Below are 14,651 nucleotides of genomic sequence, written 5' to 3'. Positions count from 1 at the left end.
GTCTAGGAAAGGAAACACAGCTAAGTGAGCACTGTTAGCAAGGGCAAGCATATTATCTCTGCCTGTTTGAGAATCCACTGAGTTGAACAAAATCTTTTCATCAGCTGCAGCAGTCTTTATTACACTCCATTTAAATGATCTGTTTAGGATTAAACATTTCTTGAAAGACACACTGCTTTTAATACCAAAGCATTTTCCATTCCATTTGCTTCATTTTAGCAAAAGGCTGAATGATCTGAATGATCTGTGTCATGTTTAACAAGAAGTGTAACTGAAGCACCCTGCATCCTGCAGAATTACTTTGTGGACTTGTGTTTTTTAAGAGATCTCTGAAAAACCAACATTAAAAAACACTAGCAAGCTATTTTGAACAACCAGGCATAAATTTAGTATAAATAAGACCTCATCTTTACTGGAAAACCTTTAAAGAGGTCATAAAAACAAATAAAACAATTCAAAACCACTGTGCTTCAACAGCAAAATCATCTAAAATTTAGCTTAATCCTTTTAGGATCAGGAGTCTGGACAGATAACTAAAGCAAGAGATAAAAAATAGCCAAGCACTGGTATCCAGTTAATGTATCAGCATACTGATGATGGTATATAAACAATGCTAAAAGAACAGGAAAATTATTAAAGCAGAAGACAATACTTCATTTACTGTTCTGCTGGAATTCCTGCTTAGGAAGTCACTAATACAGATTCATTATGAATACTAGAAGTGAGTACAGGCAGGAACATGCCTGTTACCCAAATGAGTATGACTAGTGCTGAATGAGTCTTTCACTAATCTTTTTTAGAGCCTGAACTTCATTTCCAGAAAGGCAAGATTATTTGCGAGGTTCCATTTTTCCACTTAAATGCATAATCAGACACATGGAGTACTTCCAAGAGTTCTTTGGGTTTTAGTTTCTTCTGAGCAAAAAGAATATCAGAGTAACAAAGCCCAAAGAACCTGCTTCAAACTTGGTTTGCAAACCTCCCAGTTGTATGTTGGTATGGGAATTTTATTCTCTTTTCTGGAAGAAAGGAAAGAAAAGGGAAAAAAAAAAAAAAAAAAACAACCAAAGAAAAGTAGCCCAAAGCAGTATTCTGTTCTTGTTCCAGTTGATCTGTTCAGGATCTTGTCATTGGCCTTTGCAAGATGAGTAAAGACTTTTGTGTATGTAAAACAGCACCCCTCTCATGGTACAGCAGGACCCCCATGCACCTTTTTACAAAAATCACCCACGGGACTACCAGTGCTTTCCCACTTTTCCTGTCTTAGGAGTCAGGTGAAGAGACAGCTGCATCATGCCAGCCTATTGGGAAACATTAAACATGAGGTGTGTCTTCCAAAAGGTCTGAATCAGGATTGCAGTGCCCCAATCAGATGCCTAAAGTAGGGAGGCAGTCTCAATCCAGACTACCCTTTCCCCTTCCTGAAATGCTGAAGTTGCTGATTTTCCCAACTTGCCTTTTCAGTTGCTAAGGATTTCTGTTAGAAAGAGGTGATACAGGAACTCAGTTTTTACAGCACCAAAAAATGCTGCAATGAGAGATTCAGCTAATGGTACTGAGGAGCACTTCTGTCACATACAGGAGCCCTGTGTAGGACGGGCTCCTGTCACAGGTAAACCCAGCTGGCTTAGTAACAGAATGGAAGCTTCTTCCAAGAAAAGGCAGACTTATGACAAACCAAGGGATGTGACATAGGAAGGGAACTTCTTCTATTTTTATGCCTTCCTCCCTTCATATTTTATTCCTTGTCCTCCCACTCTAATGCAAAAATCCAAAATGGTCATGTTGTAGCTACAGACCATGCCAAAGACTTGTCTCCTCTCTCTCTCTCTCTGTATGAGTTAATCATTCTCAGCAAGCTTTCTGGGGTGATGAGTCAGTAACACAAAGAAATTACAGATTAGATGTGATATTTATTTTGCTCTGCTTTTTTTTAAGCACAGCTGTCCCCCCCACACCTGAAAGAATGGAGGAAGGGGTAATCAAATGCACTGTAGCTGGGAGCTCTAAGGATAACACCTCCAAACTCTGCAGCTTGCCATAAAAGGCTTGCAGTTTTTATATTCTTTTTGCTGTATGTTTACTCAGCAACACTGTTTTAGAAGTTGCAACATTCATCTTTAAACATTAATTACCAAGGCATGATTGCTTCAAAAATCCACTGCCCGAGGCCAGGGCCTAGGAAGTGGAAAATGTAATTTCAGAAAGCGATGAGAACAAATGCTGAGCCTTTTAATTGCAGGTTGGTACAAATGACTAACAGTAAAGCAAAGCCCATTTTGGACAAATTTGTTATTCTGCACATTGAATTCAAAACTTAGCAGTGAGTTGCCTGGGGTTTGTTCTTTCCCTCTATTCTCTTTGTAAAGGTCGAGAAACAGATGAATTTTTGAGGTAGAGGAAGTACTTTTCTAAAAATTCAGTAAAAATTATTAACAAGAGAGAACGAGAGAGAGGAAGAAAGCAAGGAAGAAAGAAAAGCAGGGAGAAAAGAAGGACTAAATGATGCATGCAAAGTCAGGCAATAGTTGCAACAATCATTGGACAATTGCTGTGCTCTTTTGGACCTCCATTTCAGGGTGAAGGCTGCAGTGATTCTCAGCATCTATCTCCATCTTCCTCAGTTCTGCTGAAATTTACCTGGAACCACCAACAGTCTAACAATGGATTGGGTCTGCTTCATCATGTGTGGCAACACAAGATTAAATGCTGCTGTGACTCAACATTGCCACATCAGATGTCCCAGCCTGATGCCAACAGAGCCACTGCAATAGCAATGGCATCTTCATCTCCACCCTTCTGGCCTTGTTGCTGGCAGAATGGGGACAACCCTGTGTGAGCACCTTTGCAGGGCATCAGAGGCACTTCTTTTCACACAAAGGTAGAGAACTTGTTCATTCCAGCCCCACACTGCCATACCTGGAAAAACACACCTGATGGGAGATGTGACTCAAAGCCTGATGGGTCTGAGGCTGGTTTGCATGACCATAGGGCAGACCACACAAGCAGGCTCTGTGATGGTCCTAAAGTTGTACACCAAAGTCTGGAGGCCAAAGAATGATTATCACAAATTGTAATAATCATCCTTTCAAATGCTCATGTTCCCTGGAAAACTCCAGTTCTGCTTCTGGGTGTTCTCAGAAGCACTTCTGGCCTTGTTGCACTGCACAGCTTGTGCCTGCCTCCCTGGGATTGAGAGATGTTGTGACTGCGTTTACAGGGGTCTCAGGTTGAGGGAAGAGACGAGGATTTGACTCTATGTTTCAGAAGGCTTGATTTATTATTTTATTATATATATTATATTAAAACTATACTAAAAGAATAGAAGAAAGGATTTCTTCAGAAGGCTAGCTAAGAATAGAATAGGAAAGAATGATAACAAAAGCTTCTGTCTGGGGCAGTGAGTCCATGCCAGCTGACTGTGATTGGCCATTAATTAAAAACAACTAACATGAGCCAATCAATGATCCACCTGTTGCATTCCACAGCAACAGATAACTATGATTTACATTTTGTTCCTGAGGCCTCTCAGCTTCTTAGGAGGAAAAATCCTAAAGAAAAGATTTTTCATAAAAGGTGTCTGCGACAAGATGTCATGCCACTTCCCTATCACAAGGGCCTGAATCACTAGATATACCAAAAATCTGCCTAACCTCTCATGTTTCATTCAGAGAAGCGGAGAGGTGGTGTTCATGATGATGGTCAGTGCAGCCCACCTCCTCTCCCAGTTGCTCTTAACAGTTTTGTACTGGAAGATTTTCCCCTGTGACCTGGGAGATCTGCTTTCAACATGCCCTGAGTACATTCTCTTGCTCATTCTGTATGCACCCTTCTGTCAAATGTGGAACAAATGACCTCCTTCACCTCATGGCTATTCTCACCAGGCCTGTGCTGCAGACCCTTAGCCACAGGCCAGCTTCTGCAGGATGGCTCATGACCACACTGTTCAGAGTTTGGTCCCTACTGAGTGGACTGGCTGCAGCCACATTTCACACTGCTCAGCTCACATCACTTCTCATGACTCTGTAGTTAACAGTATTTTCTGTTCATGGGCTTGGTGGGTTTTTTCAGTTTAAAGTGTGAAGAGTACTAACAGGTGTATGCTGCAGGCAATCAGCGCAGTTCTGTGTCAAAAAACTATAATGCCAGAAAAAAAATTGCTGTGTGCTCTAGAAAAAGGATGGGTGATGGCACCAATTACACTATTATCTGACCTTGGATAATTATGAAGCACTGTCCTTGCTGAAGGAAGCACATTTGGTGTCTTCCACATCTATCCTATCTGTTTGAAGCAAACTTTGGAGTGCTCTACACAGCTGACAACACTAACATTTCCCACTGAGGATCCCAATGGATTTGTTCCAGAGGAGTGCTCTGACACTGACAGGTGTTGGGCATACTGACCATGGATACTAGGAATGACCAGGAAACCCATTGCTGGAGAAGAACAGAAGCACACCAAGTTCAGCCACAGCAATTTTAAGCAATAGCTGTTGTACTTTGACAGGGTCCATGCAGTTCACTCTCCCAGACAGAGCACCAAGCAGAACACCAAACCCAAGGGAAACACAGTGATGTAGAGCAGCCCTCAGTTGGTGTGTAAATTGGTCAGTCAGAAAAGATGACACACATTTTCCACTGTTCTCTCACACTTTTAGATAATCAAGATGAGTACTGCATTTGTAGGGTGATGTCTGGAAGTATGCAGGAGAACAGCAGGACTTGCAGTGTCTCCCATCCTCCCCTGCCCCTTCCCAGAAATCCAGTGGCCACTTTCACTCTGTTTTATCACAGGTATGACTGAGATGAGTCTCCTGTGGCTGTGCCCTTTTGAATGTCACTGCTGCTCTATGGGAACGCAGCTGCCACTACGTTTTCCTGACTGCCTCTAAAATGATTGTCAAGGACAGAAAATATTAATTAAATTTTAATTAATAAATTGAATACTGTGAGGTTAATTATGGCTATTTACAGGGAGTGTATGGGATTTGGAGGGCCTACCTTCTGGTGTTTTTGCACAAAGTGTTGCCTCTTCCTTTAAGCTCTAATTAGCTAGCTTTTTTCTTTTTAATAGCCAGCCTTCAAATGACTGCTCAGTAGTTCCCATTTTGTTCCTCATCAGCAGTCCTCCAGCACAGCTGCTACACAAGGGAAGCAGCCCTGCAGTTTGCCTTGAAGGGAGCAGGTGATAAAGAATCTATCAGAAGTGGTGTAAACCAACAAAATAAATTTAAAAAAAAAAAAAGATAAAACATAGAGTCCCAACCCCTAAACTATGTTAAACAAGGAAACTATATAAGAAAAAAAGAGCATGGGAGTAAATAAGAAGGAACTGCAACACCTGAAGCTGCTGCAAGGTCAAAAATGTTCTCTCTGTATGCAGCCCTCTTGTCCAGCTGCATATTCTGCCTTCCTGCATATGCAGAATGCCAAAAGCCATCAACAGCAGATAAGCACCTGGGAAAAAGCAAGCTGTTCCAGCACAATGTCAGCTGTGAAACTTGAAATAATTTCTCCTCTGCTCCTTATTTTCAACCTACACATTTCCTCCCTAGTGGTAAAACCTTTTAAAAATTTAAATGGACCCTATTACCTGTACTTCTAGCTACTCAGTTTATACCTCTGAAGAAAAAGGGTCTTTTCAGGACACTGTTAAAGTGAAGGCACACAGTAACACACTGTGCCCAGATATGAGGAGTTTATCCAGACAGCTTTTCAATCTCATGTCACTAGATGAAAACGAATAGTGCCTAAGAACCAGCACAGAAGAGAGCTTTGGAAGTTTGGAGATATTTTGGGTGTTGTTTTGTTGGTTTTTTTGCAAAAGTGACCAGCATGTTCAGTAGGCAGAGCACTGCTTTCCCTCAAGTATCTGCTCCTGCCTGCTAAATGTTCACAACTGGACAGCTGCCATGAAGGGAGCAGAGGGCAGTGGCTGGAAGATGAGGGCTGGCACAGGCACTTCAACCAGTAGCTGGCTTGGTGCCTGCCTTCTCCTTCCTACCACAGCAGCTGGCTCCAAGTGGTAGGCACAGGAGACTGGTTTGGTCTCCTGATGAGGTGAGACAGGGTGAAGGGAAGAGGGAAGAAAATATGTTGGGTTTTTTTATTTTATAACCAAAAGCAATAATGCTAGTAAGAGAAAATGGGAACCAAGATGGAGAGCAGGATACCTCTAAAATTTCACATGGAACCCTGTGGTTTCTGAAGCTGGAACACCATTGTCTAAATTAAGAAAGCTATCTTTCATCTCAAGAAAGGAAACATAATAGCCAGAATCATTCTTGCAGAAAGGCCTAACTTGTCTGACTCCTCAAGCATGCTTGAAACGAAAATTTTCATCTACTCTCCTTTGTAGCAGAACAGCTTCACTGCCCAGGGATGCTGAGCTGAGAGCCCTCCAGCACCAAGGTGTCTCCTCACCTCATGCTTTGGCTGACAGTGTCAGATCACAGTGCAAAACCCCTGCTCCAGGTCTACCTTTCCAATTCACAGAGATTTCCCCAAAACAGAGAAAATAAAGTATCATCTTTTCTTCTATTTAGAGTTGTGACACTTGAGAAATGCTAGCCAGTATGTGCAATAATACATCTGTTGCAAGACATAGTTTTATTGTTGAAGTGGAGAAAAGCCTGTCTGGAGACACCATGCAGGGCTGCTTTTTTTTTTTAAACTAATTTTGTAATGAGGTGGTAAAGATCCAGCAGCTTAGAGGTTCTGCTCCTGCCAGCACTTAGCTGTTTATTCAAAGTCCCAAGATCCCAGTCACACCGATGACTGGTCAGCCCCCAAGCCTGTCACCCGTGGGCTCAGAGGCCTGCAGCCAGGCAATGAGAGCACCGGCTTGGTTACAAGCTTAAAGGGCTGAGAGCCTTTAAGGAGGCTGAGAGCCCGGATTAGCAAGGGTGTTTCCAAGCGGGGCTGCGCCGGACAAGCCAGAACTGCCGGCAGGCTCGGGCTGCCGGTGCCACCTTCTGGACGCACGGGCAAGTGTCATTCACCCTCCCCTCCGCATGGAACAACACTACGGGAAGTGGCTTCATTTCACTCCCTAGTCCTGCTTTTGTGGACTCTTCCCTGGCTCCCTTTGAACCCCTCAGTCATGTAGCACAAAATTGAGGGGGAGCAGCCCCAACAGGGTAGCAGCAGCAGAATCCAAGCCGGCTGCACGGTGCATCCTGCCTCCTGTGGAAAGGTATGTACCACAAGATCACAAAAATATTCCCAGCCTTTAGCGTTTTGTTTTCTTCAAGCACTTCTGTGAAACAGCCAAGCCTGGCAGAAGTAGACACAAGACTCATTTAAGAAACACCTGTGCATTTTAGGGATGAAAAGCAGGGGTATGTAAGGGCAGCCAGGTCAAGGCCAGAAGTGCTGTCTCAGGGGCTCAGAGTATTTATTTGAGCAAGGACCAGCCTGTGGAGAGGTGCCTGACTTGCCTTGGTGGCTGATTAGCTTTAGTGGCCATGTACGAGTGCAGCTATGAAATCCTGCCATTTATGCCAACAGCAGTTGTGTTGTCACAGAGAACTGTGCCCTTTAACATCCAAAACACAAACCATTGCATGTGGTTACACCACAGGCATCTCTGAGAGCAAGCCCAAGGTTAGAGAGGCCACCTCATTCTGAAACAATCCAAAATTATATCTCACATGTACAGCAGCTGCAGCTTTTTCTATTTCTTACAGCTGCAGAGTGGACTTGACTGCTGTCTTCCAAGAGGCAAATGGGATACATACACCCAACACAGTCCTCAAAACTGGCTTGCAGAATAAGCTTGGGAGCTACTTTTAGTGCAGAGATGTCTCCAAGGAATGGTTTAAAGAGCACAATTAAGAGTGGTAGGCCAGAAAAAAGCTGTGAGGTTGGAAAAAAATGCCTGAACCAGTAGAAAGCAAAGAGGAGCCAAAGGAAGAGCCATGGGGACAGTCAGGAAGCAGGCAGCAATAAAAAGCTGCAGGCTGCAGAGTGCAGTCTGCAGGGCACCACACTGAAGACCTGTTATTTTGCCCCAAACTAAGATGGAACTTAGGAAATATGGACTTTGAACCTGTCAAATGCTTGCAGCAGCTGCAAGCATGCAGCATGCTTGCAAAGGGCCTCAATTTAGTGGCAGCTTTTTTAGGGATTACCATAACATGAGACAGCAGCAATAGAGGCAGTGGGCCTTATTCAATGTACATGTAATAAAATGTGGTCTGTAATGGGAACTTGAATGATCTAAGTATGATATAAATACTGCTGCACTTCTATATTGCAAATAACACCTGTTTCCATTTCAGAGGACAGGGCACAGAAGTAATGTGGAGTCAGGCTGAAGGACCAATAAAGCAAATGTACAGCAATGGTAAGGCAATATATTTATTTCAGAATGAAATATTTTTTTTAAATTGCATTTATTCTTAAATATGCACATAGCAATATGATAAATACTACCTCTGTGGCAATTAAAGCCACACTGCAGCTTTGATATTACCATGTTGCTGTTATACAACCCAGTTTCAGATGCTGATCCATCCAGGTTACCAGTTTTTACAGCTGGACTCTACCTGAGTTTAGCTACTGCACAGCAGCCCTAAATACATGTACTGCTACTGCTTGTTTGTGCAATGGCTTCATTCAATTTCTTTAAATGTAGATTTATTAAATATAGCAATAAGCTATCTTCCACAACAGTGTAATCGGAGTAACTGACGATAACTGCAGTTTATTCATGTCAAGGTATCTAATTCCTACTGCTGTTAAATCTCAGTTCCCATAGCCCTCCAGGACATGGAAGGATAAGGGAAAATCCTGCCTGAAGTAAGTTTCAGCACAATCTGGGATTCTGAGCCCTGCAGAAAGGGGTTTATAGATGTACTTCTCTCTAGGACTGCTATATACTCTTGTATGATTTATAACAAAAGGCATCACCAAAGTACTTCTACTCTCACTGAGCACCATCTCTATTTATAATTTTATAATTTCTGGTCTGTATTGATTTTAAAAGCATCTTTAGCATGCAAGCAGCTGTTTAACGCATTTTGACCCCAAAGCAGGGAATTTGCACAAGTATTCCCACTAGAATGTTTGTCCTTTCGTGTCCATGCATTAGGGCTCTGTTTAAAATCTGTCCATGTCCCTAATCTCCCTGGGGAGCTTTCCCTGAATATTCAATGCCAGTCCACAGTCTGTAACAAAAGAGGGAGGGGAAAAAAAAAAGAGAGACAGAGAATAGTGTTTATGCATAAAATTCAAGAGCCTTTTCACATAAAAAAACATATGCACACACAAAAGCATCTCCACTACAGAGCCTGGCATTTCCACAGCAAAGACCTGACAGTGCATGCAGTTCTTCAAGTTAACTAATCTACAATAAGGGCATGAGACATCTGAGCTCCAGATGCACTCATTCAGGCAGCCAAGGCCATAAATAAAATAGAAAAGAATACTCTTACCCTAACATAGATTTTATAGAGACGTGTTGAAGGCTTAGCAGACGGGTTTTGCTGTCTCAGCTTTTACCTGTGTAACAAAATAAATGCATGAAGCTGCTTACTGGCTTCTTCAATTCAAGACCTTTGCATTTGCTCCCATATGCTCCCATGAAGATATAGCTAATTTAAACAATAAGCAAAATCCTACTCCTCGGGGAAACTGATGGCAAAACTGCCACTGGCTCCAGCAGACTCTGGGTATTTCTCAACATAAATAAAATTGGCAGAACTTGGCTAATAGTATAACCAATACTATAACTGAATTTATATTCTTCAATCTACAGATTTGCCACCTTAATTCCATTCCTGGTTCTGCTCTCATCCTGTCATCCTGTGGAAGAACAAAACCAATGACACAGCTACTGTCACCAAAACTGGAGTTGCTGCAGCCTCAGCCCAGGCTGCCAACCATCTCTCTCCCACGGAGAGGTGAGAAACCCTGTCTTGAATTAGGACAAGATATCAAAACACTTTGTCATAGCACTAACTTTGTTTTGCTCAATCTACATGGTGCTCTAACAGAGCAGAAAACTGGCATCACAAATTTGAAAAAATGGCATATCACAGAACAAACATTTCTGAGTTTCAGAAAAGTCTGCCAGTTGAGACATCATCATCATCACCCCCCACACAGAGATATCCTCATCATCCTCATCATCATCATTCAGTCTAGCTTTTATAAACATCTGAGCATTTTTTTTGCAGCCAGTGTACTGTTTGGGCAGATGGCATGGAAATTTTACAGTCCATTTCATCCCTGATGTCTACACTTAATGCTCATTGTTAATAATGGCATATACACAGATACACAGGTGAACATACATGTATGTGTATACAGACATGCTAAGAGAAAAAAAACATTTCTGACATGTTTCTATAAGGGCATTAAATTGGTGAAGGCAGATTTCTGAGCTCAGCACATGCTAGAAGTGCATCTCAAAACTGTGTATTTGGCTGACTTCAGGAAACATTGTGCACTGTGAGCAACTGTGAACATCTGAGGATGGGGCAATGATAGGGAGAGGAATGCACAGTCTGGGACCAAAGCCTGCACCAGGAGGAAGCAACAGAGGCAACTCCAGGCTTGAGAGGTAGAACAGGCAGTGCAGGGAACAGGCACCAAGGAAGTTACTGGACTAATGCATGGCTTGCATGGTATCCATGGTTGGATATGGCCTTCCAGAGCTATTTTTAAGAGGCAGCACTTGACTCAAACTAGGCTCTGCTTGTCTCTCTGTGCCTTGGCTCAGCCTCTACCCACAGTCCCCATCCCTTTCTTCTCTCAGGACCACTCCCAGATAGTGCACCCCTGATTCCAGCCACAGGCACTGCTTTATAATACAGCTCAGGGAAAGACAGAGGAGGAAGAAGAGAACAAATGATGATTGATGATTGATGACTCAGACTAACTAGAGAATGTGCTTAAAGCAAGTTTGTTTCACCAATGGCAGTGCTTTGCTGTTTGCTTTACCCCTTCCAGACTAGGTCATCCCAATTCCTTTTCTCCATTTAATAGTGACATAACTAAGTAGCCAGGAAGAAGCTGTCTCACCTATCATAAAAATACAGTACACAGTAATCATAGGAGGCTACTGTTCAAGACAAAGTCATGACCTCCACATTTAAGAATCTGCTGGTCAGTAATTCTGAAGAATGCATGTATTCGCAAAATCCTGTTTTTATAAGCTGCAAATCAAGACACAGCTTCCTTAAGCACTGTACCAGATTTCTGAATCATGAGCCCTGTAGTGCATGAGATTTTGCTTTAGAAATAAAATTGCTTGCTCAACTGCACAACACTTCAGTTCAGTCTTCTTTTTCTACAACTACTGTTTAGTCTTAAACCAGAACTAAACAGCTCTGGAATTATACATGCACTTTAAGTCCTCTTAGTATCTACCAGATTCAGTATAAACACATAATGATGAGTGTCTGATATCTGCTTGATTAGTAGCATTTTCAGTATCTGGCTATTTTGCAACACTTGGCAGCTAAGTAAAGCAGGTCTAGTACACAGTCAGATGTGGATTTTTTTTGTTTGGGGGGTGGCAGTACTAGAGGTTTCCCAGATATCCCTTATTTCAAAGTAGGAAAAAAAACAACAATGGCCCGCTCTGTACCAAACCACAGGTCAACAGATTTCAATGGTCCAAGGTTAAAATTGGCCTCCAGCTAGCTGCACAGACTTATCCCATAGGTATAAAACAGGAAACTTTTAAACCTTAAAAATAGTTACAGTTATGTGACTTACTGTTGTAAAAGGATTTTAATCATACACATGAAGACTAGAGACTTTCCTCCTTTGAAATGTTTGTGTCTGACACTTTCTCTAAAGCACAGCAAGTCTGTGTTTTTCTCTCTTGCACAGGCTGTGGGTTGAGTTTTGTTTTGCTATTCTTTTTCTTTCACAAATCAAGCTGTCAGCAGCACGGGAAGTAATTCTGTAACTGGGACACGTAAGAGCTCTGTTCTGAGACTGCATCGCTGCCCCCACTAAAGTCACCCTTGGAAACAAGAGCACTTGAGAATATCTTAGCACACAGTGAAAGGCTTTTTGCTATGGTTTATTTAGCTGAAAAGGAAAAACATAATTCAAGGGAAAAGCTCCAGAGCTTAGAGATACTAAAAGTATGCGGTCTCTTTTGAGCTTCCTGCTACTACAGGCCACAACCTCTAAAGAGCACTGTGTTTGAATATCCATTTCTGTGGGGACAATGCTTTTGAGCTGGGAGATAAACCTAGTTTTCTTGGACTGATATGAAAGCTAAACAATAATTCATGCTCCTCTCTACTACACAAACACTCCCAAAACTAAGGGATCCAGTCCAATACTAAAGGGCCACGCTGTGCGCAGCTGAATGCTACAGCCTGACTGCTAAAGCCTATTGCTTTAGCCTGCTATTAACTTCTTCCTCTGCTCCTCACTGACTGTCCCATATCATAGCTCCTAGGTGTTCTCTCCACATGTCCAGCCTCCAGCCCCAGCAGATCCATCCTATCTGTCCCCAAGATGCCACATCTAGCCACCACAGTCCAGGTGGCCCAGTTTACCTAACCTCTAACTCCTGCCTATCTGCACCATCAGATGCACTGTGCTTACCCAGCCCAGCCATGTAATGAGCAGTGCAGCTGCACAGCCACCAACCTGCCAGCACACATGTGGCAGACCACTTCTTGGCAACTATTAATCACATATTGCATAAGAAACAGTCCCTTAATGCAGGCAAGTCTTTCCACTCCCAAATCATGTAGAAGACATAAAAGCTTTTGGCCATGCAGAAAAGTGAACAAAATGAGTGGTAATTAACTCTCATGACTACAAAGGCTAACAACTTCGGCACTTGCAAAGGGGATCAGAGGCAGCTGAGCTGAGAAGGAACTGTAGCAGAACAAGTATTTGCCTGGGAGCAAGCACTGCCTGAGTGCTTATTTTAGAATGAATGGTCATGTTAGTTAACTAGAGCTAACTTTTGAACAAATAGCTCACGTTACAGCATACCGAGGTACACTAGATGCATCCTTTGATGTACTAACTGACAACCTACTACTGATTTTTTTCAGAAATTAAAAAAACCCCACAATTTATCCTTCATAGCTGATTCTGGGTTTTGGCACAGTCTTTTCACAGATTCACGGAAATGAACCTAAAATGGATTTAATCATTGCAGTATGAGATATTTATATACAGCAAGAGCATGTGGTTTGCAAAGGAAAAAAAAAAGGAACCAAAGTTTTTCTGTAAATCAACACGTGTTACTGTTCCTCACTATCTCAGGACAGGCAAGTTTTGGTACATGTCCTTGGTGTTTCTGACCTTTCAGCACAACTGCAGCCTCTAAGCACCAGGATTTGGTCTGCTGTTCAGCAGCATACTATGCAGCCTGACACACCCTTCATGCCACTTACTTAAAATACCAGTGTGGACAACTAATATGACTCCCATGGTTTTCAAGAAGTAGAAGAGAGCTGGGATTTGGGGAGTGATTTATGAAGCAGACAAAATTCATCCTAAAAACATTAAGTAAAATGTGTTCTGATTATTACCATGAAAATAAACACATTTCATCTGGAAACATATGAATTCAGGAGTAAAAATTTCTTTTATATAGAAACTGCTTCACACTTGTCATAAACTTAAGGGATTTGACAGGGATTGAAGATTCACTTGTCAGCTGCTATGTCCTTTAATTAGCTTCCTAACATCCATACTGACTGAAGCAGTATGTTCCCAATTTAGCAAATCAAGCTGTCTCTGTCCAGGTTTCACTGTAGCTCTGAAGACCTGAAAAGAGCATTAAATGCAGTGATTCTTCTGCCCCCTAGCAAACATAATCTACTATTTAAATTTTCTTCTGTCCTGGCTTTTGTGGAATGGACAACAAAAGTATTAACCTAAATTCCAGAAGCTGTATGAAGTGTGTCTGGCTCTTCACAATCTTTTGAGAGAAATTCATATACCAAAACCCATAGCTCTGCTATGACCTGTTCTTGTATCTCCTATTTTACTTCAGGTCGACAGGAAACTTCACCACATACATTCATTCACAACTTCACATCCATACCATAGTTAGGTATGGATGGCCTTGTTTGCAAAGCACTTGACAGGACTTAGGGGTTCACTGCCACAGACAACTCAGACCCGGACTGTTTAACCCAGCCAAGACTTCTACACCCCTGTTTTGCACTCCCACTTGTAATGTGGAGATGGTAAAATTCTTCAACCTTTCCAGCTAAATATTCTTCTACTTTTTAAATGGTACACTCCTTAGGACAAAAGATCAACCACATACTCACCCAGAACCCGGCACAAATTACTCTTTAATTTAACTCTATGGGGTCTCTGGGTAAGAATCAGCCCCTAAGATGTTAACCAGCTTTTGTTTAACAGCATTTTTAAAGTACAAACCAACTGTAAATCAGACCAGGCAGATTCTCACTTAGTGTCATTAGGTTTACCTCGTTTCCATCCTCCTGTCTTTCTGTGTTCTGGGTGATACCAGGCAAGTTTCTTGCGGGTCTTTTACACTTGTTTTTGCCATCTTGCCCTGTTGGAGCCATGCAAGAAACTGTAATAACAATACTAACTGCTCCGCTTTGACAGGACATAGCTATTTTTACTGGATTACTTTTCTGGCACAGGATTTAAAGCACCAAATGATTTGACACCTGTAATTT

The 14,651-nt window shown here is 42.2% G+C and overlaps 1 protein-coding gene across 3 annotated transcripts in view; it reads right to left on the bottom strand.

Moving 5' to 3' along the window:
- COA1 (cytochrome c oxidase assembly factor 1) overlaps window positions 1–14,651 on the bottom strand; it is a 52,383-nt gene that overhangs the window by 26,443 nt on the left and 11,289 nt on the right. Inside the window, exon 2 of one of the 3 annotated variants that reach the window (XM_071429784.1) lies at window positions 9,438–9,504. The exons of the other annotated variants lie outside the window; for them this stretch is intronic. The gene's annotated coding sequence lies outside the window, so the exon portion shown is untranslated. The remainder of the gene's footprint in view (window positions 1–9,437; window positions 9,505–14,651) is intronic. 3 annotated transcript variants of the gene reach the window in all.

Source organism: Agelaius tricolor, unplaced genomic scaffold (assembly GCF_023055355.1).
Source record: "Agelaius tricolor isolate 1412-34295 unplaced genomic scaffold, bAgeTri1.0.p SCAF_6, whole genome shotgun sequence".
Lineage (NCBI taxonomy): Eukaryota > Metazoa > Chordata > Aves > Passeriformes > Icteridae > Agelaius > Agelaius tricolor.
The sequence above is the reverse complement of the archived record's forward strand: the minus strand, read 5'-3'. Positions and strand labels throughout refer to the sequence as shown.